This window comes from Sceloporus occidentalis, unplaced genomic scaffold (assembly GCF_023333645.1).
Source record: "Sceloporus occidentalis isolate IW3139 unplaced genomic scaffold, rSceOcc1.0.p SCAF_187, whole genome shotgun sequence".
In the NCBI taxonomy this organism is placed as follows: Eukaryota; Metazoa; Chordata; class Lepidosauria; order Squamata; family Phrynosomatidae; genus Sceloporus; species Sceloporus occidentalis.
In genome coordinates this window covers 1,603,734-1,629,701 of record NW_028317167.1, presented here as the reverse complement: position 1 = coordinate 1,629,701, position 25,968 = coordinate 1,603,734, and positions in this window count along the sequence as shown.

Genomic DNA, 25,968 nt, shown 5'->3' with positions numbered 1-25,968 from the left:
CCCTCCTAACTATTGAGTTTAGGTGTTTCGGCTGCACCCATTGCTAACAAGTGTATGAAATCAAACACATAGGCAGAAAAAGTTAATTATATGTGTATTATTTTGCTATATTGATGTTCTTGGAGGGATAAGTCAAATGCCAAATGATTTAGGTAAACTATACAAATACTCAGAGCCGTGGCAACTTGTGTTTAATGTGGCAAAGGGCAAGTTAATGCCCTTCGGTCATAAAAACCCAAGGGCAGCGCATAGAACATGTGATGTTGAGGTTAGGACTGTACGAAAGGAAAGGGGTTTGGGGGGGGAAGGTATGTGAATAAAAACATGTAAATACATAAAGGGAATCAGCATGATAAAGGAGGAGATTTTTTTAACCCCTTAAGGACCAGTCTTTTACTTTTTTGTACCCTTTGGGACCGAGGATGTTTTAACACTTTTTCGGTTCTTGTGCTTAGATGTCACTCATTTAGTGTACCCACACACGTTATATAGGCTTTGTTCAGATACCATTTTTTGATCACATTATCTAATTTCCTAATATATATATATATATATATATATATAAATATATATATATATATATACATATATATATATAATGAAAAATTGAAAAAAAACAAAACTTTTTCTCACTTATTCATCCAAAAAAGCTAATGAAAAAATCTGCTAAATAGATTCTACTATTTGTCCTGAGTTTAGAAATAGCCAATGTTTTTATGGATTATCGGGCAATAAGTACAAGAAGCGTTTTGCTGTTTTGAAACCATTTTTTTCCCCAAAGCTGTTCATTCTGCCCCATGTGCTATTTCGGGTATCTTTGAAGCAGGCCAATGCAATTTATGCCCTCATACCATGGGGGAAAAATAATGTGCAGAAAAAAGCAACAACAAAAAAAACATTGGGTATTTCTAAACAAAACTCAAGACAAACAGTATAATCTATTTAGCAGGTTTTTTTCATTATTTTTAGCAAAAGTGAGAAAAAGTAATTTTTTAGCTGTGGTGACTCTCGTGAGAGTAGTCACCACAGCTAAGAGTAGGCCTTTTTTAATCTTTTTCAATTTATATATGATTAAAAACGTGTTACACTATATATTGTATTTCCCTTGTGCTTTCTACGGTATGAGCCTGCGCCATCTGCTATATGTTGGAGGTTGGGATCTGAAAAAAAGAAAAGAAAAAAAGACAAGCCGATATACTGAGCAGTATTTTAATCTGTGAGTGGAACTACAGAGGGGGAGATTGTGTATTTAAAATCGTATCACACAGTGTGTACGATGTTTGATTTTTTCTATTTTATAATAGCCTGATATTCAGTGGCGTCGCTACAGGGGGGCAAGGGGGGGCAATTGCCCCCCCTAGCTTATTCCTTGCCCCCCCTGTTGCCCCCCCGCCGAATTTGGATACAGATGTCCCGGATTCAATCCGGGACAGTGCACCTCACTGAACGGGGCTGTCATCACCCACGAAGGTTATTGAGCCGCGCTGGCCAGCTGACTCAAATCTATTTCGGATCGACTGGGGTGTATTCTTAAAATTCCGCCCCTGTCGATTTGAAATTGAATTGAGTCAGCCGGCGCCGCTCAATAACATTCGTGGGCGGCGTCAGCACGGCTCAATTACCTTTGTGGGGCGGTGCCAGCCCCGTTCAGTGAAGTGGGTGGAGAAAGTTGGCAGCGCGAATTCAGCTGTCAGGCCGCGTGTCTTCAGTCAGGTAAGTTGACAAACTGGGGGCATGGTTGGCAGTGGGAGGCTGGGACAAAGATGGCTATGGGAAACTGGTGAGAAACTCTGTCCCCGGTTTCCCATGGGCATCTTTGTCACTAAATAGCTCCCCATGGTCCCATGTTTAGTGACAAAGATGCCTATAGGAAACTGGGGGCAAAGGAAAACACTGTCCCCAGTTTCATAGGCATCTTTGTCAGTAAATAGCTTACCATGGTCCCATGTTTAGTGACAAAGATGCCTATGGGAACCTGGGGACAAAGGAAAACACTGTCCCCAGTTTCCCATAGGCATCTTTGATCCCATGTTTAGTGACAAAGATGCCTATGGGAAACTGGGGGCAAAGGCAAACTCTGTCCCCAGTTTCCCATAGGCATCTTTGTCAGTAAATAGCTTACCATGGTCCCATGTTTAGTGACAAAGATGCCTATGGGAACCTGGGGACAGAGGAAAACACTGTCCCCAGTTTCCCATAGGCATCTTTGATCCCATGTTTAGTGACAAAGATGCCTATGGGAAACTGGGGGCAAAGGCAAACTCTGTCCCCAGTTTCCCATAGGCATCTTTGTCAGTAAATAACTTACCATGGTCCCGTGTTTAGTGACAAAGATGCCTATGGGAAACTGGGGGCAAAGGCAAACTCTGTCCCCAGTTTCCCATAGGCATCTTTGTCAGTAAATAGCTTACCATGGTCCCATGTTTAGTGACAAAGATGCCTATAGGAAACTGGGGGCAAAGGAAAACACTGCCCCTAGTTTCCCATAGGCATCTTTGGTCCCATGTTTAGTCACAAAGATGCCTATGGGAAACTGGGGACAGAGTTTGCCTTTGCCCCCAGTTTCCCTTATGCATTCCAGGTATGCTGGGAAAATGCAATAACTCAATTATGCAACCATTGTGAATAATATGATATTGTAGAATGAAGCTATTTACACAAAACCATGTTGAATCCATTGCCTTATGTCCAGCTGAGCTTTCTGTGTGTAATTGTTTTGTTGTGTTTTATTGTGTGAGCTCTAAATACCAAGTGGGGGTTTATCTATACCTTTAATGCTGTGTTTTTATGTGAATTCCAATTGATCTATACCCACAAAGCTGTGCTTTTGTGTTATTCTATAGATCCATATCTGCTATGTTATGTTTCTATACATTATTTATGTATACCTGCAAATACAGGGTTTGTATGTCATATTTAGTTGATCATTACCTGCAGTGCTGTTTCCATGTATTTATTTGATCTATACCCTCAGTGCTGAGTTTACATGTGATTTGCAGTTGATCTATACCTGCAATGCTGTTTCCATACATTATAATTGTATACCTGCAGGATTTGTATGTCTGATTCTGTTTATTTGATCTATACCCTCAATGCTGAGTTCACAAGTGAATTTCAATTGATCTATACATGCAAAGCTGGGCTTGTATGTTAATGTGTGGATCTATACCTGCTATAGGCAGCAGGGTCTAATATATCTATCTATCTATATATATATATATATCTATCTATATATATATCTATATATATATATCGGCGGCAGGGCCTAATATTAATATATATAATAAATAATATATTAAAGAAACTGCCAGTTCAGCTGTTATTTTGAAATCATATTTCAATTTCAAGTGATAAGTACTTATTATGATAGTTAAAAATGCATGTCTAACGCATATGTGATGGGGCCATCACATAAATCAATAATAAAGGGAGGGGCTCGCTGGGGGCATTAATACAAATAGTGCTGGCTGGAGGAGATCATACAAGGGTGTGGGGGCACCACATTAATCTATACTAAAAGGGTTCTGGCTGAGGCATCAATACACAAGGGGCAAAAACACTAAGAGGGGTATCAACAACAATGCAGTGTGGAATTTCCATCCTGGTGTAGATGTCTGTGTCATAGATTGTGTCCTGCTGTTTGTGTATTTTGGTTATCAGTGTAGCAGAGCCTGTCCTGGTGTGTGTGTATGGGTGTTGGTGTGGCAGAGCCTGTCCTGGTGTGTGTCTGGGTGTCAGTGTGGCAGAGCCTGTCCTGGTGTGTGTCTGGGTGTCAGTGTGGCAGAGCCTGTCCTGGTGTGTCTGGGTGTCAGAGCCTGTCCTGGTGTGTCTGGGTGTCAGTGTGGAAGATCCTGTCCTGGTGTGTGTTTGGGTGTCATTGTGACAGAGCCTGTCCTGGTGTGTGTGTTTGGGTGTCAGAGTCTGTCCTGGTGTGTGTTTGGGTGTCATTGTGGCAGAGATTGTCCTGGTGTCTGTGTGTTTGGGTGTCGGTGTGGCAGAGCCTGTCCTGGGGTGTGTGTTTAGGTGTCGGTGTGGCAGAGCCTGTCCTGGGGTGTGTGTTTGGGTGTCGGTGTGGCAGAGCCTGTCCTGGTTTGGGTGTCGGTGTGACAGAACCTGTCCTGCTGTGTGTGTCTGGATGTTGTTGTGGCAGAACCTGTCCTGGTGCATGTGTCTGGATGTTGGTGTGGCCGAGCCTGTCCTGGTGTGTGTGTTTGGTAGTTGGTGTGGCAGAGACTGTCCTGGTGTGTTTGTCTAGGTGGCGGTATGGCAGAGCTATATCCAGAGATAAAACGCCCTCCTGAATTTGTAGTGACTTCAGGGGACAAAACTTTCAAGGCCCAGAAATCATTTAGTGGAAAAGTTAAGGTATTGTGTTATTTACTTGTGGCTTCAGGCTTTCCATGTTGAAGTATTAGTCCAATAACAAAAGCATCATTACTTTTGGGAATATTATATATATATATATATATATATATATATATATATAATTTTTTCAGTGGTATGATTTAATGGTGGAAATTATTAATGCCCCCCCAGTTTTGACTGTGGTATCTTTTGTGCCCCCCCTATATATTGTTTCTAGAGTCGCCACTGCTGATATTTGAGGAAAAAGAAGAGGAAGATAAATTGTATTCTCAAATGAAGCTCTTCAGGACCATCTAACAGTTTACTTAAGTATCACTTTTGTGTATCACTATTTTGTTATATTCTGTTACAATTGTATCATAGCGCTCCACCTGTAGAAATGTTGCAGGAACAGTGTGCAATCTGACCTTCAATAGACTGCACTGTGTCAAGCGATTATGCTCAGGAAGGGACACCAACAAGGAGCAAACTAAAGGAATGGGATGCTCTATAACTCTTGAAAAAAAAGCAAAACAACTCCTTTCTGACCTTTAGGGTCCACCCTCCATTGAATGCTGTTTAGTACACTTCATAAAGTTATTCCATGGGGTTTACCAAAAAGAAACATATATGCATGGAAAGACATATCCAAACCACCAAGCATATCTGTTTAGATCTCCCTTCCCACATTTCACTTGGTCTCCTCTCACATCTCCAACACCAGGGGGCCTCAAATTAAAAGTAAAAAGGTAAATCCACATAGTTTCAAATATCACATTAAAATGTCACTTAAAAGGAAATGTAAAATGTAATCTTTTCAATAAAATTTATGGATTAGCATCTTTGTGATTTACACTTGCACATTTTGTTCTTTTAAATAAAGCTGTAGTATTTAGTTATATGCTTCAACGTGCTTTGTGACCAATGGAACCTCTCCTGCCAGCTATCATTGTGTCATCATACTAGAAGTCTCATATGTTACGCTGGCTCTCCACACATACACACACACAGAGCGCAAACACTTTTGAAGGACCATCTCAAGACAGCTGGCTACCTGGCAAAATGATCTGCGGAGTGTCGGCTCCCCGGCAAAGAGATCCGCAGAGCGTCAGGTTTCCATCAACAGATTTGAAGACTGTCAACGTTTCTATGTATTTCTTGTTGCTATGACATTTTAAGAAAAAAATTCTTTACATTTTGGTACTAGTCAGAGTTAGCCTCTTAGTGCCCAGAGGGAGGGGCAGTTCTTCGAGCCATGGCTTCCCAGAGATTTCCTTCAATAAAACAAGGTTTTTTCTTTCCTCCGTGCTGAAGAATGACTCTTCGTGAGTCCAGAGGCAGCTCCATCTTTAAACTATCCATACAATGTTTACTATTAAATAAAAAGGTTTGTTCTCATAATTGTTGCGGTCTATGAGTAATTCTTTCAAATTAATATCACCTTTAGTTAAAATGGTATTATTCCAAAAAGTCTACAATGCTGTGCTAATGAAACTTATTTTTGGACTACCAATTTGATTTTATGTCATTGAAATTTGGTGTTACTGTGAAATTGACATCAAATGTTTTAGGTATTTTTTTGTAAAAACACATCTAACTAATTTAACACATCTATTAAAACTAAAGCATACACAGTCGTTAGCTGAATGTGTTCAATGACAAAAGCAAAAAGAACACCTTTGTCGCCAACTTTCTGTGTGACACAGATCCAGACGGGTATTGACAATGCCGGCACCGGTACTATTGTTCTTGTCTCGTCTACCGTTTGCCGGAGAACTCGCCGCAAAAGTTCTTCTCCCAGCAAAACAGTACAAGTGGAAAAACCCCAAGTAACGTCCACCAGGGTACCGATGATCCTAACAGTGAGGAGGCTCCAGAATAAGTAGATAAATATGTTAAAATGATAGTTCTTGAGTATGCCAGGTGAAGTTTCTGAAACTGAATACCACAGAGAATGGGAAAATCGTGTCTGGGGCACGATTCGCTAAATTAGTGAAACCACAAAAAAACAAATGTAGTCAAGCTCAGAATCACAAGCAGAGCGGGACGTCAGGCGTCCAAAGGTCATACACTAGATGGCTAGTCAGATGAACAAGGGTTAAATTCCAGAGCGCGTAGTCAGGCGGACCGGGTCATACACAGGACGGAAACAAATTCGAATCGCTGAGCAAAAGGAAGGTCAGGAACGCCAAGGGTCGGGAACACGCCGAACAAAAATGCAACCAACTTGATACCAAAGCAAGGACCACGCCAGGGTAAAGAGACTGGTACCTCCGGATTTTTTAATCCTGCACCGGCTGAAGCCACGCTCCTCCAGCAGGGGAAGCTCTCGTGAGAGAGGATCCCTTGCCTGCCACTCTCCCCTTACCCCGACGCAAGGTATGTCTAGCAGGAATCCGGGAGCGGGTGACAGTTCTGTACCTGTTCCAGCCCCCATAACAGAGCCAAGACATGAAGTGGGCGGCTGAGCTTCTTTGCCTTTTTATATAAAGAGCTTTCTTTTACAACAGCTAACGCAATGTCCAAATATAACCAAGCGTCTGTAATAAACGACCGTTTAAACCCAAAATCTTTATGCATTTCATTTTTATGACTTGATAGAAACACAGAATTTGACCACAGATGAGAACTGTAGAGATCATCCTTGCCACTGAACGCTTAATTGCTATAGTGATTAAACCTGTATATTCCCCCAAGCACTAGCCGAGACTTAGTGTAGGGGTAAAACAGAATTTTCTTTACTAAGGAAAGCACACACACACATATATATATATATATATATATATATATATATATATATATATATATATTTACAGCAAACATGATTGGATTAAAGGTATAATCCCATCACCCACCAGGCAGCCCAGAACCGCCATACAGGTCTATGGCCAGCTATGCCCACCCGACAAAGAGTCACTATTTCAGGGTGATCCCGGTAGAGCCGTGTCAATCCCGGGGTACCATTAGAGAGCTCAGCGTCCAAAGATTCTATGATCCAAAAAGCGACGTGATCCGACGTTGGTACCCTGAGCGACAGCATTGGAAACATCCCCGGGAATAGTCCATGCGGTAGCCGGGCAGAGTACCACAGCCACTGCTGGGTAGACCCCAGTCCTAGAAATCGGTAATTAAACCACGGTTCCCAAACGAGCTCGCTCTCTGTAACCATCACCAAGTATTGCCCACCACAAGCTTAATGTACCCTCAAAAGAGCATCCGTAACGACGCTGTTCCAATTGTCGGCAGGCATCGCCACGTCCCTAGCTGCCGCACAGTTCCATGAATTTGTGGCTAGGTCCCGGTCAGGCGCATCGAGTGTTTCCTGGCTTGCAGACCCCCCATGGCCGGCTAGTGCATGGGAGTCTGGTTCCAACACCCTGTGCTCCCCAGACAAGGGACTGGGCAAGCAGGTAAGCAGTCTCCCCAGAAATCCAAAAGTGCCCTACTCCCACACTCAAACATAACCCCACGAGTCTTCAGCCTTAAAGGGTTAACTTGACACTTAAATTGCCCCTAAGCCTCAGACCCTCTAGGTTTAGACTATGACCTGTTTAGACTATGACCTTTTCTACTATGTTAATTCCCGTTTAAGTATTTAAATGCTTCTATTGCATCTCCGATCATCTTCTTTACTCCAAGCTATATATATATTAAGATACTTTAGTCTTTCCTGATAATTTCTATCTTGTAAACGACTAAATCTGCTACACAAGAAGGACATTATGCACCAAGCAGGACCCCATCGTGGCCACCACCTCACCCATTCATCCAATATTTAAAATGATAAAGAAAAAAAAGCTTTGACTATTCTCATAATCATTGTTAATGAATATTTCTTTCTAAATAATAAAAAAGTTGCTCTACCTTGTCCGCTGGCCCCAACGCGTCTTCTTTCAGCCAGCTCCACTTCTTCTCTTCTTCTTATATTTCTCCTTGGTATCAGCTCCGTTGACCAGGACTCCTGGATTAGTTCTGCAAAAGCTAAGGAAACCGTCTTTGTCACCCACTTTCTGTGTTAATCCAAACAGGTATATGCACTGCCGGTGCCTGCACTGTTAAAAACTAAGCTGCTGCCACCGGGACTGGCCGCCGTGCAATTGCCCCCCAGGCCGCCCTGAATCCGGGCCGGACGGCTGGCCGGGCGGCCGGCCGGCAGACGACCATTCATGGCAGCCGCAAAGTTAAAAACTAAGCGGCTGCCACCGGGACTGGCCGCCGTGCCGGTAGTGTACCTGGTGGGGGGTGGTCCGCCTGGCGTGCCGCTCACTGAGGGGTGCCGGCACGCCTCCGAAAACGAAGCGCGCGGCAACTGTGGCTGTGCGTCAGGACTTGATGTCAAATCCCGGCGCACAACACTGAAGCCACGCCCACCGTCTTCCGCACACCGGAAGGACAGGACACAGAAGAGGGAGAAGAAGAGGAAGAATGAAGAGGAGTAGGAAAAGTGACAGTGCCAGAGGAAAGGTAGGAAAATATTAGTAAGTGTGTGAGAGGGATGGGTGTTATGCTGTAGTTTATGATGAATGTTTGTGAATGAGGGTTTCAGATTGCATGGAAGTGTGGGGGGATAGCATGGCATAGGGAGGCTGCCTAGGCATGATAGGAGTGTAATTGCTGTTGTCAATTTTTTTTTTTTTTTCGTCCAATAATGCAATAACAGTATTAATAGATATATATGGTTGCAAACAGCAATCACACGTCTATCCTTATGCTAAGTCAGCCAGTACATGCTAGAACTTGGGCATGATAGGATTGTGATTGCTGTTAATTATATGTGTATATTTATATATATATATATATGTATATATATATATATATATATATATTAATATTGTTATCGATTTTTTTTTTGTCTAATTTTGGTGTGTTACTTACAAATAAAGTATTTGAAACGTTTTTATTTTCGGTTTTGGCCAAATGAATACTGAATTTTCAGTTTAGGTCCAGAATTTTAATTTCGGTGCATCCCTACTATATACTAAGCCAGTCACTGAAGTGGTAGGCCTACACCACATCAATGTTTGGCTTAGTATACAGTGATAGGGGTTGTACTGCAGTATTGTCAGTGTCTGGCTCAATGTATAGGCACACATTGACAGTGGTACAGCGTAATCCCTATATATAATGATAACAGTTATGCTGTACCCCTGTCAATGTTTGCCTAACCATAGAAACTATGCAGTTTTAAAGTGTGTGTGTGTGTGTGTGTGTGGGGGGGGCACATACAGGATCTGCCACAGGTGCCAAATACTCTAGGTACGCCCCTGCATCATGCAGCAGTCAGACCCAATGGCCATTCCTCAGCTCTTTGTCCCACGTCTTAAAAGAGGTGGGATAAAGAGCTGAGGCACGGCTATTGGGCGGCGCGGTGCGTGCACGCCGGCCGCTTTAATTTCATTAGGCACCGGTGGAGTGACTGCTATCAATGTCGCTCGCAACCGCTTTGGTGGCGCAATGGGCCACTTGACTAGACTTGCTCCCCAGGCCTTAGGCTGCCAGCCCTCCCCTGGTCACCAGTTTGACCAACCACAAGAGAAACAAAGGACATTACAGAAGTGGGCAGCAGAGGTAAGCTTAACATTGGAAGCTTTTAGCTAATTACTAAAAACCATATACCGTATTTGCTAGATTATAAAACGACCCTGATTATAAGACGACCCCCCAAATCTTAATATTAATTTAGGAAAAAAAGAAAAAGCCTGAATATAAGACGACCCTATAGGAAAAAAGTTTTACCAGTAAATGTTAATTCATTTAAACTATTTTTTTAATAAAAGCTATGACTGAGAAAAATATTTTGGTTTTATTTCCTTCTATTTTCCAACCTGCCCCCCAGTAACGCACATCTGCCCCAGAAATGCCTTATACCCCCTATATACCACTGTGCCCCATGATATGCCTTTTAACCCTCTAAATGCCACTGTGCCCCTTGATATGCCTTTTAACCCTATATGCCACTTTGCCCCATGATATGCCTTTTAACCCTATATGCCACTCTGGCACTTAGAGGGTTAAAAGGCATATTATGGGGAAGAGTGGCATATAGGGAGGTTTAAGGCATTTCAGGAGGCAGAGTGGCGTATAGAGGGTTAAAAAGCCATTTCTGGAGGCAGAGTGGCATTAAGGGGGTTAAAAGGCATTTCACAAAGCACCCTGCCTCCAGAAATGCCTTATGCCCCCCATTTAACACTCCCCCCCGCCCCACTTACCGGTACTTCTGAGTCTCCTGTCATGTAGCTGGGGCAGCGTGTAGACTCACGCTGCAGCCGGAAGGAGGCGTGGCTAGCAGCGGGGGTTGTCTGCGTGCCACACCGGTGCGGGGAACTCTGATCTTTTGACAGCCGGGGAAGGTCTGCATCAGACTAGCATTTGCTCTGAAAAAAAACCTTCTCTTATAATCGAGCAAATACGGTATTTTTATGTAAGTAACATTCTATAAAGCGTTGTCAACATTTCATGAGGATTTTAAAAAAACAAAACAAAAAGATTTTGTCTTTAAAGAGCAAACCTTTGCTAGAGACGGACTCTATGCATTGTTAGTGACTCTCGTGAGAGTAGTCACCACGGCTATGTAGGCGATGTATGTATTTCAGGAATCTGGTAAAGAAGGAAAAGAGATCCCTGGTCTTGTGAGCTTACAGTCTCTTAGGAGGTTCATAAACTATGGTTATGTACAAACTTGACAAGACATCTGCTTACTTTGGTTCTTTTGACGATTAGTTCCATTTTCTTCATACTTTATTGTACTAGGATTTCGTAGCTCATAAAAAGAACCTTGATCTCACTCTTGCCCAAATAATATATCACCCAGTTACCCACACCCTCTTTTTAAACGCCAAGCAAAGAAAGAAAGTGCTGTAAGACACACTGTTCCTTTGAAGTTGTTTCAGAACAAAATACATCTTTGAAACTAAATTGTCTTCAGATCCTACATGCTTGCTTCACTGAACATATTAATGCTGTAGGTACACTTATGGTTTTTAATACTAATGATTATGGATATCACCCTTTGTACTAGTATTGGTCGTTATATGCAAACCCCATAGCTTAATACCACTGCCTATCCCGCCGATACCTGGAACATTCAGGGTCTGAGCTCCAGGGTTCTAGGTGTGTATAGTCAGATTCTCACTCTTGCAATGCCTGCTTACCTTCTACCTTCTTCTAGGTATTGGGACACCCCTCCTAATTATTGAGTTTAGGTGTTTCAGCCGCACACCTTTGCTAACACGTGTATGGAATCAAAAACACAGGCATATAAAGTTAATTATATGTGTATTTTTGCTATATTAATGTTCCTGGAGGGCTAAGCCAAATGCCAAATGATTTAGGTAAACTATAAAAACACTCAGGAGCTGTGGCAACTGGTGTTTTGTGTGGATAAGTGCAAGATAAAGCCCCTGGGGCATAAAAAACCAAGGGGAATGCATAAAATATTTGATGTTGAGGTTGGGACTGTATGAAAGGAAAGGGGTTTGGGCGGTATGTGTCACGACCGGGGTACAGGTTCTGGATCCGCGCTGCAGAATCAGCGCCCTCTGGAGGAGAGAGGACGTACTGCCACCAGTCAGGGGTCAGGCAAAAGAGTAGTCGGGGTCACAAGCAAAGGTCAGGGCAGGCAGCAATATAACGGAGGTCAGGTTCAAGCAGGAGTCAATACCAGAAAGCTTTATCAGGATTCAAACGCTAGTGAAAGGCAAAAAGGCACTAACACAGGCAATGGTGTAGTGCCAAATGAGGGTTTAAATATCCCTCCAACAATATGGATCCTCCTACCCTCCTAATTAGGGGGAGGAGGAAAAAGAATAAATGTCGCTTTAAGAGCGACATGAATATTCATAAGATTAGCCGTTCGCGCATGCACGAACGGCTCTCACGACGTAGAGGCGCGCGCCCCGGAATTATCCCTCGAAATCGCCGGGGACGCGCGTCTCGCAGGAGAACGGACCTGGCGGCAGCTCACCGTGACGGCACCAGCAGGGAGCCGACTGCGCGGGCTGCGTCTCGGCGTCCCTGCCGGCAGCCCGACGGAGGAGGTAACAGTATGTGAATAAAAACATGTAAATACATAAAGGGAATCAGCCAGATAAAGGAGGAGAGTATATTTAAAAGAAGAGAAACTACCAAAACCAAAAGGACATAGATTTAAATTAGAGGGGCAAATCAGGAAATATTACTTTACAAAGGTTGTGGATGCATGGAATAGCCTTGCAACAGAAGTGGTAGAGGTTAATAGAGTGAAGGAGTTTAAGCATGCGAGGGATAGACATTGTGCATATATATATATATACATACACACATGTCTGCACTGATCGTTCACAAGACACAAGAAGGTACTAAATGACAACCACAAGTTACAGTTGATGTAAGGCAGCGTGGCCTACTGGTAGAAGGCACTGGAGGAGGCGGGCTCCAGTCTCAATGAGAGCGTGGGTTCGATTCCCACCGCTGCCATTCGCTTTTTAAAATCCCAATAATGCCATTAAGCCCTCCAAAATATTATGTCAGTTTCTTTTATGGTCTTCTACGGGTTAAGTGTGCCTTCACTGCCATCTAGAGGGGATGACAGGACATCGCAGGGACACATTCACAATCCAGGCTGCAGCGTTTGTATGAATGGATAGATATAGATACACTATATGACCAAAAGTATTGGGGCACCCCTCCTAACTATTGAGTTTAGGTGTTTCGGCTGCACCCATTGCTAACAAGTGTATGAAATCAAACAGATAGGCAGAAAAAGTTAATTATATGTGTATTATTTTGCTATATTGATGTTCTTGGAAGGATAAGTCAAATGCCAAATGATTTAGGTAAACTATACAAATACTCAGAGCCGTGGCAACTTGTGTTTAATGTGGCAAAGGGCAAGTTAATGCCCTTCGGTCATAAAAACCCAAGGGCAGCGCATAGAACATGTGATGTTGAGGTTAGGACTGTACGAAAGGAAAGGGGTTTGGGGGGGGAAGGTATGTGAATAAAAACATGTAAATACATAAAGGGAATCAGCATGATAAAGGAGGAGATTTTTTTTAACCCCTTAAGGACCAGTCTTTTACTTTTTTGTACCCTTTGGGACCGAGGATGTTTTAACACTTTTTCGGTTCTTGTGCTTAGATGTCACTCATTTAGTGTACCCACACACGTTATATAGGCTTTGTTCAGATACCATTTTTTGATAAATATATATATATATATATATATATACATATATATATATAATGAAAAATTGAAAAAAAACAAAACTTTTTCTCACTTATTCATCCAAAAAAGCTAATGAAAAAATCTGCTAAATAGATTCTACTATTTGTCCTGAGTTTAGAAATAGCCAATGTTTTTATGGGTTATCGGGCAATAAGAACAAGAAGCGTTTTGCTGTTTTGAAACCATTTTTTTCCCCAAAGCTGTTCATTCTGCCCCATGTGCTATTTCGGGTATCTTTGAAGCAGGCCAATGCAATTTATGCCCTCATACCATGGGGGAAAAATAATGTGCAGAAAAAAGCAACAACAAAAAAAACATTGGGTATTTCTAAACAAAACTCAAGACAAACAGTATAATCTATTTAGCAGGTTTTTTTCATTATTTTTAGCAAAAGTGAGAAAAAGGTCATTTTTTAGCTGTGGTGACTCTCGTGAGAGTAGTCACCACAGCTAAGAGTAGGCCTTTTTTAATCTTTTTCAATTTATATATGATTAAAAACGTGTTACACTATATATTGTATTTCCCTTGTGCTTTCTACGGTATGAGCCTGCGCCATCTGCTATATGTTGGAGGTTGGGATCTGAAAAAAAGAAAAGAAAAAAAGACAAGCCGATATACTGAGCAGTATTTTAATCTGTGAGTGGAACTACAGAGGGGGAGATTGTGTATTTAAAATCGTATAACACAGTGTGTACGATGTTTGATTTTTTCTATTTTATAATAGCCTGATATTTGAGGAAAAAGAAGAGGAAGATAAATTGTATTCTCAAATGAAGCTCTTCAGGACCATCTAACAGTTTACTTAAGTATCATGTTTTACTTTTGTGATAATACTATTTTGTTATATTCTGTTACAATTGTATCATAGCGCTCCACCTGTAGAAATGTTGCAGGAACAGTGTGCAATCTGACCTTCAATAGACTGCATTGTGTCAAGCGATTATGCTCAGGAAGGAACACCAACAAGGAGCAAACTAAAGGAATGGGATGCTCTATAACTCTTGAAAAAAAAGCAAAACAACTCCTTTCTGACCTTTAGGGTCCACCCTCCATTGAATGCTGTTTAGTACACTTCATAAAGTTATTCCATGGGGTTTACCAAAAAGAAACATATATGCATGGAAAGACATATCCAAACCACCAAGCATATCTGTTTAGATCTCCCTTCCCACATTTCACTTGGTCTCCTCTCACATCTCCAACACCAGGGGGCCTCAAATTAAAAGTAAAAAGGTAAATCCACATAGTTTCAAATATCACATTAAAATGTCACTTAAAAGGAAATGTAAAATGTAATCTTTTCAATAACATTTATGGATTAGCATCTTAGTGATTTACACTTGCACATTTTGTTCTTTTAAATAAAGCTGTAGTATTTAGTTATATGCTTCAATGTGCTTTGTGACCAATGGAACCTCTCCTGCCAGCTATCATTGTGTCATCATACTAGAAGTCTCATATGTTACGCTGGCTCTCCACACATACACACACACACACACAGAGCGCAAACACTTTTGAAGGACCATCTCAAGACAGCTGGCTACCTGGCAAAATGATCTGCGGAGTGTCGGCTCCCCGGCAAAGAGATCCGCAGAGCGTCAGGTTTCCATCAACAGATTTGAAGACTGTCAACGTTTCTATGTATTTCTTGTTGCTATGACATTTTAAGAAAAAAATTCTTTACATTTTAGTACTAGTCAGAGTTAGCCTCTTAGTGCCCAGAGGGAGGGGCAGTTCTTCGAGCCATGGCTTCCCAGAGATTTCCTTCAATAAAACAAGGTTTTTTCTTTCCTCCGTGCTGAAGAATGACTCTTCGTGAGTCCAGAGGCAGCTCCATCTTTAAACTATCCATACAATGTTTACTATTAAATAAAAAGGTTTGTTCTCATAATTGTTGCGGTCTATGAGTAATTCTTTCAAATTAATATCACCTTTAGTTAAAATGGTATTATTCCAAAAAGTCTACAATGCTGTGCTAATGAAACTTATTTTTGGACTACCAATTTGATTTTATGTCATTGAAATTTGGTGTTACTGTGAAATTGACATCAAATGTTTTAGTTATTTATTGTAAAAACACATCTAACTAATTTAACACATCTATTAAAACTAAAGCATACACAGTCGTTAGCTGAATGTGTTCAATGACGAAAGCAAAAAGAACACCTTTGTCGCCAACTTTCTGTGTGACACAGATCCAGACGGGTATTGACAATGCCGGCACCGGTACTATTGTTCTTGTCTCGTCTACCGTTTGCCGGAGAACTCGCCGCAAAAGTTCTTCTCCCAGCAAAACAGTACAAGTGGAAAAACCCCAAGTAACGTCCACCAGGGTACCGATGATCCTAACAGTGAGGAGGCTCCAGAATAAGTAGATAAATATGTTAAAATGATAGTTCTTGAGTATGCCAGGTGAAGTTTCTGAAACTGAATACCACAGAGAATGGGAAAATCGTGTCTGGGGCACGATTCGCTAAATTAGTGAAACCACAAAAAAACAAATGTAGTCAAGCTCAGAATCACAACCAGAGCGGGACGTCAGGCGTCCAAAGGTCATACACTAGATGGCTAGTCAGGGGTTAAATTCCAGAGCGCGTAGTCAGGCGGACCGGGTCATACACAGGACGGAAACAAATTCGAATCGCTGAGCAAAAGGAAGGTCAGGAACGCCAAGGGTCGGGAACATGCCGAACAAAAATGCAACCGACTTGATATCAAAGCGAGGACCACGCCAGGGTAAAGAGACTGGAACCTCCGGATTTTTTAATCCTGCACCGGCTGAAGCCACGCTCCTCCAGCAGGGGAAGCTCTCGTGAGAGAGGATCCCTTGCCCGCCACTCTCCCCTTACCCCGACGCAAGGTATGTCTAGCAGGAATCCGGGAGCGGGTGACAGTTCTGTACCTGTTCCAGCCCCCACAACAGAGCCAAGACATGAAGTGGGCGGCTGAGCTTCTTTGCCTTTTTATATAAAGAGCTTTCTTTTACAACAGCTAACGCAATGTCCAAATATAACCAAGCGTCTGTAATAAACGACCGTTTAAACCCAAAATCTTTATGCATGTCATTTTTATGACTTGATAGAAACACAGAATTTGACCACAGATGAGAACTGTAGAGATCATCCTTGCCACTGAAAGCTTAATTGCTAAAGTGATTAAACCTGTATATTCCCCCAAGCACTAGCCGAGACTTAGTGTAGGGGTAAAACAGAATTTTCTTTACTAAGGAAAGCACACACACACATATATATATATATATATATATATATATATATTTACAGCAAACATGATTGGATTAAAGGTATAATCCCATCACCCACCAGGCAGCCCAGAACTACCATACAGGTCTATGGCCAGCTATGCCCACCCGAAAAAGAGTCACTATTTCAGGGTGATCCCGGTAGAGCGGTGTCAATCCCGGGGTACCATTAGAGAGCTCAGCGTCCAAAGATTCTATGATCCAAAAAGCGACGTGATCGGGACTGGCCGCCGTGCCGGTAGTGTACCTGGTGGGGGGCGGTCCGCCTGGCGTGCCGCTCACTGAGGGGTGCCGGCACGCCTCCGAAAACGAAGCGCGCGGCAACTGTGGCTGTGCGTCAGGACTTGATGTCAAATCCCGGCGCACAACACTGAAGCCACGCCCACCGTCTTCCGCACACCGGAAGGACAGGACACAGAAGAGGGAGAAGAAGAGGAAGAATGAAGAGGAGTAGGAAAAGTGACAGTGCCAGAGGAAAGGTAGGAAAATATTAGTAAGTGTGTGAGAGGGATGGGTGTTATGCTGTAGTTTATGATGAATGTTTGTGAATGAGGGTTTCAGATTGCATGGAAGTGTGGGGGGATAGCATGGCATAGGGAGGCTGTCTAGGCATGATAGGAGTGTAATTGCTGTTGTCAATTTTTTATTTTTTTTCGTCCAATAATTCAATAACAGTATTAATAGATATATATGGTTGCAAACAGCAATCACACGCCTATCCTTATGCTAAGTCAGCCAGTACATGCTAGAACTTGGGCATGATAGGATTGTGATTGCTGTTAATTATATGTGTATATTTATATATATATATATATATATGTATATATATATATATATATATATATTAATATTGTTATCGATTTTTTTTTTGTCTAATTTTGGTGTGTTACTTACAAATAAAGTATTTGAAACGTTTTTATTTTCGGTTTTGGCCAAATGAATGCTGAATTTTCAGTTTAGGTCCAGAATTTTAATTTCGGTGCATCCCTACTATATACTAAGCCAGTCACTGAAGTGGTAGGCCTACACCACATCAATGTTTGGCTTAGTATACAGTGATAGGGGTTGTACTGCAGTATTGTCAGTGTCTGGCTCAATGTATAGGCACACATTGACAGTGGTACAGCGTAATCCCTAAGTATATAATGATAACAGTTATGCTGTACCCCTGTCAATGTTTGCCTAACCATAGAAACTATGCAGTTTTAAAGTGTGTGTGTGTGTGTGGGGGGGGGGCACATACAGGATCTGCCACAGGTGCCAAATACTCTAGGTACGCCCCTGCATCATGCAGCAGTCAGACCCAATGGCCATTCCTCAGCTCTTTGTCCCACGTCTTAAAAGAGGTGGGATAAAGAGCTGAGGCACGGCTATTGGGCGGCGCGGTGCGTGCACGCCGGCCGCTTTAATTTCATTAGGCGCCGGTGGAGTGACTGCTATCAATGTCGCTCGCAACCGCTTTGGTGGCGCAATGGGCCACTTGACTAGACTTGCCCCCCAGGCCTTAGGCTGCCAGCCCTCCCCTGATCACCAGTTTGACCAACCACAAGAGAAACAAAGGACATTACAGAAGTGGGCAGCAGAGGTAAGCTTAACATTGGAAGCTTTTAGCTAATTACTAAAAACCATATACCGTATTTGCTAGATTATAAAATGACCCTGATTATAAGACGACCCCCCAAATCTTAATATTAATTTAGGAAAAAAAGAAAAAGCCTGAATATAAGACGACCCTATAGGAAAAAAGTTTTACCAGTAAATCTTAATTCATTTAAACTATTTTTTTAATAAAAGCTATGACTGAGAAAAATATTTTGGTTTTATTTCCTTCTATTTTCCAACCTGCCCCCCAGTAACGCACATCTGCCCCAGAAATGCCTTATACCCCCTATATACCACTGTGCCCCATGATATGCCTTTTAACCCTCTAAATGCCACTGTGCCCCATGATATGCCTTTTAACCCTATATGCCACTTTGCCCCATGATATGCCTTTTAACCCTATATGCCACTCTGGCACTTAGAGGGTTAAAAGGCATATTATGGGGAAGAGTGGCATATAGGGAGGTTTAAGGCATTTCAGGAGGCAGAGTGGCGTATAGAGGGTTAAAAAGCCATTTCTGGAGGCAGAGTGGCATTAAGGGGGTTAAAAGGCATTTCACAAAGCACCCTGCCTCCAGAAATGCCTTATGCCCCCCATTTAACACTCCCCCCCGCCCCACTTACCGGTACTTCTGAGTCTCCTGTCATGTAGCTGGGGCAGCGTGTAGACTCACGCTGCAGCCGGAAGGAGGCGTGGCTAGCAGCGGGGGTTGTCTGCGTGCCACACCGGTGCGGGGAACTCTGATCTTTTGACAGCCGGGGAAGGTCTGCATCAGACTAGCATTTGCTCTGAAAAAAAACCTTCTCTTATAATCGAGCAAATACGGTATTTTTATGTAAGTAACATTCTATAAAGCGTTGTCAACATTTCATGAGGATTTTAAAAAAACAAAACAAAAAGATTTTGTCTTTAAAGAGCAAACCTTTGCTAGAGACGGACTCTATGCATTGTTAGTGACTCTCGTGAGAGTAGTCACCACGGCTATGTAGGCGATGTATGTATTTCAGGAATCTGGTAAAGAAGGAAAAGAGATCCCTGGTCTTGTGAGCTTACAGTCTCTTAGGAGGTTCATAAACTATGGTTATGTACAAACTTGACAAGACATCTGCTTACTTTGGTTCTTTTGACGATTAGTTCCATTTTCTTCATACTTTATTGTACTAGGATTTCTTAGCTCATAAAAAGAACCTTGATCTCACTCTTGCCCAAATAATATATCACCCAGTTACCCACACCCTCTTTTTAAACGCCAAGCAAAGAAAGAAAGTGCTGTAAGACACACTGTTCCTTTGAAGTTGTTTCAGAACAAAATACATCTTTGAAACTAAATTGTCTTCAGATCCTACATGCTTGCTTCACTGAACATATTAATGCTGTAGGTACACTTATGGTTTTTAATACTAATGATTATGGATATCACCCTTTGTACTAGTATTGGTCGTTATATGCAAACCCCATAGCTTAATACCACTGCCTATCCCGCCGATACCTGGAACACTCAGGGTCTGAGCTCCAGGGTTCTAGGTGTGTATAGTCAGATTCTCACTCTTGCAATGCCTGCTTACCTTCTACCTTCTTCTAGGTATTGGGACACCCCTCCTAATTATTGAGTTTAGGTGTTTCAGCCCCTTCCACACCTTTGCTAACACGTGTATGGAATCAAAAACACAGGCATATAAAGTTAATTATATGTGTATTTTTGCTATATTAATGTTCCTGGAGGGCTAAGCCAAATGCCAAATGATTTAGGTAAACTATAAAAACACTCAGGAGCCGTGGCAACTGGTGTTTTGTGTGGATAAGTGCAAGATAAAGCCCCTGGGGCATAAAAAACCAAGGGGAATGCATAAAATATTTGATGTTGAGGTTGGGACTGTATGAAAGGAAAGGGGTTTTGGGCGGTATGTGTCACGACCGGGTACAGGTTCTGGATCCGCGCTGCAGAATCAGCGCCCTCTGGAGGAGAGAGGACGTTCTGCCACCAGGCACAGGAGACAGATCGTACACCACCAAGAATAATGAAAGGTGGAACTCAGGAACAAAAAATAAATAAATAATAATAACGGTATCCGAGGGGTCAGGCAAAAGAGTAGCCGGGGTCACAAGCAAAGGTCAGGGGCAGGCAGCAATATAACGGAGGTCAGGTTCAAGCAGGAGTCAATACCAGAAAGCTTAATCAGGATTCAAACGCTAGTGAAAGGCAAAAAGGCACTAACACAGGCAATGGTGTAGTGCCAAATGAGGGTTTAAATATCCCTCCAACAATATGGATCCTCCTACCCTCCTATTAGGGGGAGGAGGAAAAAGAATAAATGTCGCTTTAAGAGCGACATGAATATTCATAAGATTAGCCGTTCGCGCATGCACGAACGGCTCTCACGACGTAGAGGCGCGCGCCCCCGGAATTATCCCTCGAAATCGCCGGGGATGCGCGTCTCGCAGGAGAACGGACCTGGCGGCAGCTCACCGTGAAAATGATTTAGGTAAACTATACAAATACTCAGAGCCGTGGCAACTTGTGTTTAATGTGGCAAAGGGCAAGTTAATGCCCTTCGGTCATAAAAACCCAAGGGCAGCGCATAGAACATGTGATGTTGAGGTTAGGACTGTACGAAAGGAAAGGGGTTTGGGGGGGGAAGGTATGTGAATAAAAACATGTAAATACATAAAGGGAATCAGCATGATAAAGGAGGAGATTTTTTTTAACCCCTTAAGGACCAGTCTTTTACTTTTTTGTACCCTTTGGGACCGAGGATGTTTTAACACTTTTTCGGTTCTTGTGCTTAGATGTCACTCATTTAGTGTACCCACACACGTTATATAGGCTTTGTTCAGATACCATTTTTTGATCACATTATCTAATTTCCTAATATATATATATATATATATATATATATATATATATATATAAAATATATATATATACATATATATATATAATGAAAAATTGAAAAAAAACAAAACTTTTTCTCACTTATTCATCCAAAAAAGCTAATGAAAAAATCTGCTAAATAGATTCTACTATTTGTCCTGAGTTTAGAAATAGCCAATGTTTTTATGGGTTATCGGGCAATAAGAACAAGAAGCGTTTTGCTGTTTTGAAACCATTTTTTTCCCCAAAGCTGTTCATTCTGCCCCATGTGCTATTTCGGGTATCTTTGAAGCAGGCCAATGCAATTTATGCCCTCATACCATGGGGGAAAAATAATGTGCAGAAAAAAGCAACAACAAAAAAAACATTGGGTATTTCTAAACAAAACTCAAGACAAACAGTATAATCTATTTAGCAGGTTTTTTTCATTATTTTTAGCAAAAGTGAGAAAAAGTCATTTTTTAGCTGTGGTGACTCTCGTGAGAGTAGTCACCACAGCTAAGAGTAGGCCTTTTTTAATCTTTTTCAATTTATATATGATTAAAAACGCGTTACACTATATTGTATTTCCCTTGTGCTTTCTACGGTATGAGCCTGCGCCATCTGCTATATGTTGGAGGTTGGGATCTGAAAAAAAGAAAAGAAAAAAAGACAAGCCGATATACTGAGCAGTATTTTAATCTGTGAGTGGAACTACAGAGGGGGAGATTGTGTATTTAAAATCGTATCACACAGTGTGTACGATGTTTGATTTTTTCTATTTTATAATAGCCTGATATTTGAGGAAAAAGAAGAGGAAGATAAATTGTATTCTCAAATAAAGCTCTTCAGGACCATCTAACAGTTTACTTAAGTATCATGTTTTACTTTTGTGATAATACTATTTTGTTATATTCTGTTACAATTGTATCATAGCGCTCCACCTGTAGAAATGTTGCAGGAACAGTGTACAATCTGACCTTCAATAGACTGCATTGTGTCAAGCGATTATGCTCAGGAAGGGACACCAACAAGGAGCAAACTAAAGGAATGGGATGCTCTATAACTCTTGAAAAAAAAGCAAAACAACTCCTTTCTGACCTTTAGGGTCCACCCTCCATTGAATGCTGTTTAGTACACTTCATAAAGTTATTCCATGGGGTTTACTAAAAAGAAACATATATGCATGGAAAGACATATCCAAACCACCAAGCATATCTGTTTAGATCTCCCTTCCCACATTTCACTTGGTCTCCTCTCACATCTCCAACACCAGGGGGCCTCAAATTAAAAGTACCGTATTTGCTCGATTATAAGACGAGGTTTTTTTCAGAGCAAATGCTCTGAAAAATACCCCTCGTCTTCTAATCGGGGTCGTCTTCTAATCAGACCTCAAATAGAGTCTGATTAGGAGACTAAGATCCAGATCCCCCGCACCGCTGCAGGGGACCTGGATCCTCCTGTCTCACCCCCCCCCCACACACTTACCGGTGCTTCCTGCTGTATTGCCGGGGCAGCGGGTTGACGTCTACGCGATCCGCGTAGACAACGTCCGCTGCAGCCGGAAGGAGGTGTGGCTAGCAGCGGGGGTTGTCTGCGTCCGTCGCGTAGACCTTCCCCGACTGTCAGAGATCTCTGATCTCTGACAGCCGGGGAAAGTATACGCGACGGACGCATACAAACCCCCGCTGCCAACTCCACCTCCTTCCGGCTGCAGCAGAAGGCGACGTCAACCCGCTGCCCCGGCTGGAAGCACCGGTAAGAGAGGGCTGAGAGGGGAGAGAGGGGAGAGAGGAGAGAGGAGAGGGGAGGGGAGGGGAGGGGGGGAGAGAGTGTGTGTGTGTTAGTTAAATGGGGGCATAGGGCATTTCTGGAGTGGCGTTAAGGGGGCATTTAATAGAGCACTCTGCCTCCTGAAATGCCTTATACCTCCCTATATGCCACTCTGCCCCATAATATGCCTTTTAACCCCCTAAATGCCAGAGTGGCATATAGGGGTATAAGGCATTTCTGGAGGCAGAGTGCTCTATACAATGCCTTTTAACTCCCTTAATGCCACTCTGCCTCCTGAAATGCCTTATACCTCCCTATATGCCACTCTGCCCCATAATATGCATTTTAACCCCCTAAATGCCAGAATGGGATATAGGGGTATAAGGCATTTCTGGAGGCAGAGTGGCATATAGGGGGTCAAAAGGCATACCATGGGGCACAGTGGCATATAGAGGGTTAAAAGGCATATCATGGGCCACAGTGCCATATTGGTGTGGCAAGCCTGGGGGCAGATGTGCGTAACTGGGGGACAGGCTGGAAAATACAAGAAATAAAAACAAAAAAAATATTTTTCTCAATCATAGCTTTTATTAAAAAAAATAGTTTACATGAATTAACATTTACTGGTAAAACTTTTTTCCTTTAGGGTCGTCTTATATTCAGGCTTTTTCTTTTTTCCTAAGTTAATATTCAGATTTTGGGGGGTCGTCTTATAATCAGGGTCGTCTTATAATCGAGCAAATACGGTAAAAAGGTAAATCCTCATAGTTTTAAATATCACATTAAAATGTTACTTAAAAGGAAATGTAAAATTTAATCTTTTCAATAAAATTTATGGATTAGCATCTTTGTGATTTACACTTACACATTTTGTTCTTTTAAATAAAGCTGTAGTATTTAGTTATATGCTTCAACGTGCTTTGTGACCAATGGAACCTCTCCTGCCAGCTATCATTGTGTCATCATACTAGAAGTCTCATATGTTACGCTGGCTCTCCACACACACACAAAGAGCGCAAACACTTTTGAAGGACCATCTCAAGACAGCTGGCTACCTGGCAAAATGATCTGCGGAGTGTCGGCTCCCCGGCAAAGAGATCCGCAGAGCGTCAGGTTTCCATCAACAGATTTGAAAACTGTCAACGTTTCTATGTATTTCTTGTTGCTCTGACATTTTAAGAAAAAAATTCTTTACATTTTAGTACTAGTCAGAGTTAGCCTCTTAGTGCCCAGAGGGAGGGGCAGTTCTTCGAGCCATGGCTTCCCAGAGATTTCCTTCAATAAAACAAGGTTTTTTCTTTCCTCCGTGCTGAAGAATGACTCTTCGTGAGTCCAGAGGCAGCTCCATCTTTAAACTATCCATACAATGTTTACTATTAAATAAAAAGGTTTGTTCTCATAATTGTTGCGGTCTATGAGTAATTCTTTCAAATTAATATCACCTTTAGTTAAAATGGTATTATTCCAAAAAGTCTACAATGCTGTGCTAATGAAACTTATTTTTGGACTACCAATTTGATTTTATGTCATTGAAATTTGGTGTTACTGTGAAATTGACATCAAATGTTTTAGTTATTTATTGTAAAAACACATCTAACTAATTTAACACATCTATTAAAACTAAAGCATACACAGTCGTTAGCTGAATGTGTTCAATGACAAAAGCAAAAAGAACACCTTTGTCGCCAACTTTCTGTGTGACACAGATCCAGACGGGTATTGACAATGCCGGCACCGGTACTATTGTTCTTGTCTCGTCTACCGTTTGCCGGAGAACTCGCCGCAAAAGTTCTTCTCCCAGCAAAACAGTACAAGTGGAAAAACCCCAAGTAACGTCCACCAGGGTACCGATGATCCTAACAGTGAGGAGGCTCCAGAATAAGTAGATAAATATGTTAAAATGATAGTTCTTGAGTATGCCAGGTGAAGTTTCTGAAACTGAATACCACAGAGAATGGGAAAATCGTGTCTGGGGCACGATTCGCTAAATTAGTGAAACCACAAAAAAACAAATGTAGTCAAGCTCAGAATCACAACCAGAGCGGGACGTCAGGTGTCCAAAGGTCATACACTAGATGGCTAGTCAGGGGTTAAATTCCAGAGCGCGTAGTCAGGCGGACCGGGTCATACACAGGACGGAAACAAATTTGAATCGCTGAGCAAAAGGAAGGTCAGGAACGCCAAGGGTCGGGAACATGCCGAACAAAAATGCAACCGACTTGATATCAAAGCGAGGACCACGCCAGGGTAAAGAGACTGGAACCTCCGGATTTTTTAATCCTGCACCGGCTGAAGCCACGCTCCTCCAGCAGGGGAAGCTCTCGTGAGAGAGGATCCCTTGCCCGCCACTCTCCCCTTACCCCGACGCAAGGTATGTCTAGCAGGAATCCGGGAGCGGGTCACAGTTCTGTACCTGTTCCAGCCCCCACAACAGAGCCAAGACATGAAGTGGGCGGCTGAGCTTCTTTGCCTTTTTATATAAAGAGCTTTCTTTTACAACAGCTAACGCAATGTCCAAATATAACCAAGCGTCTGTAATAAACGACCGTTTAAACCCAAAATCTTTATGCATGTCATTTTTATGACTTGATAGAAACACAGAATTTGACCACAGATGAGAACTGTAGAGAGCATCCTTGCCACTGAAAGCTTAATTGCTAAAGTGATTAAACCTGTATATTCCCCCAAGCACTAGCAGAGACTTAGTGTAGGGGTAAAACAGAATTTTCTTTACTAAGGAAAGCACACACACATATATATATATATATATATATATATTTACAGCAAACATGATTGGATTAAAGGTATAATCCCATCACCCACCAGGCAGCCCAGAACCACCATACAGGTCTATGGCCAGCTATGCCCACCCGACAAAGAGTCACTATTTCAGGGTGATCCCGGTAGAGCGGTGTCAATCCCGGGGTACCATTA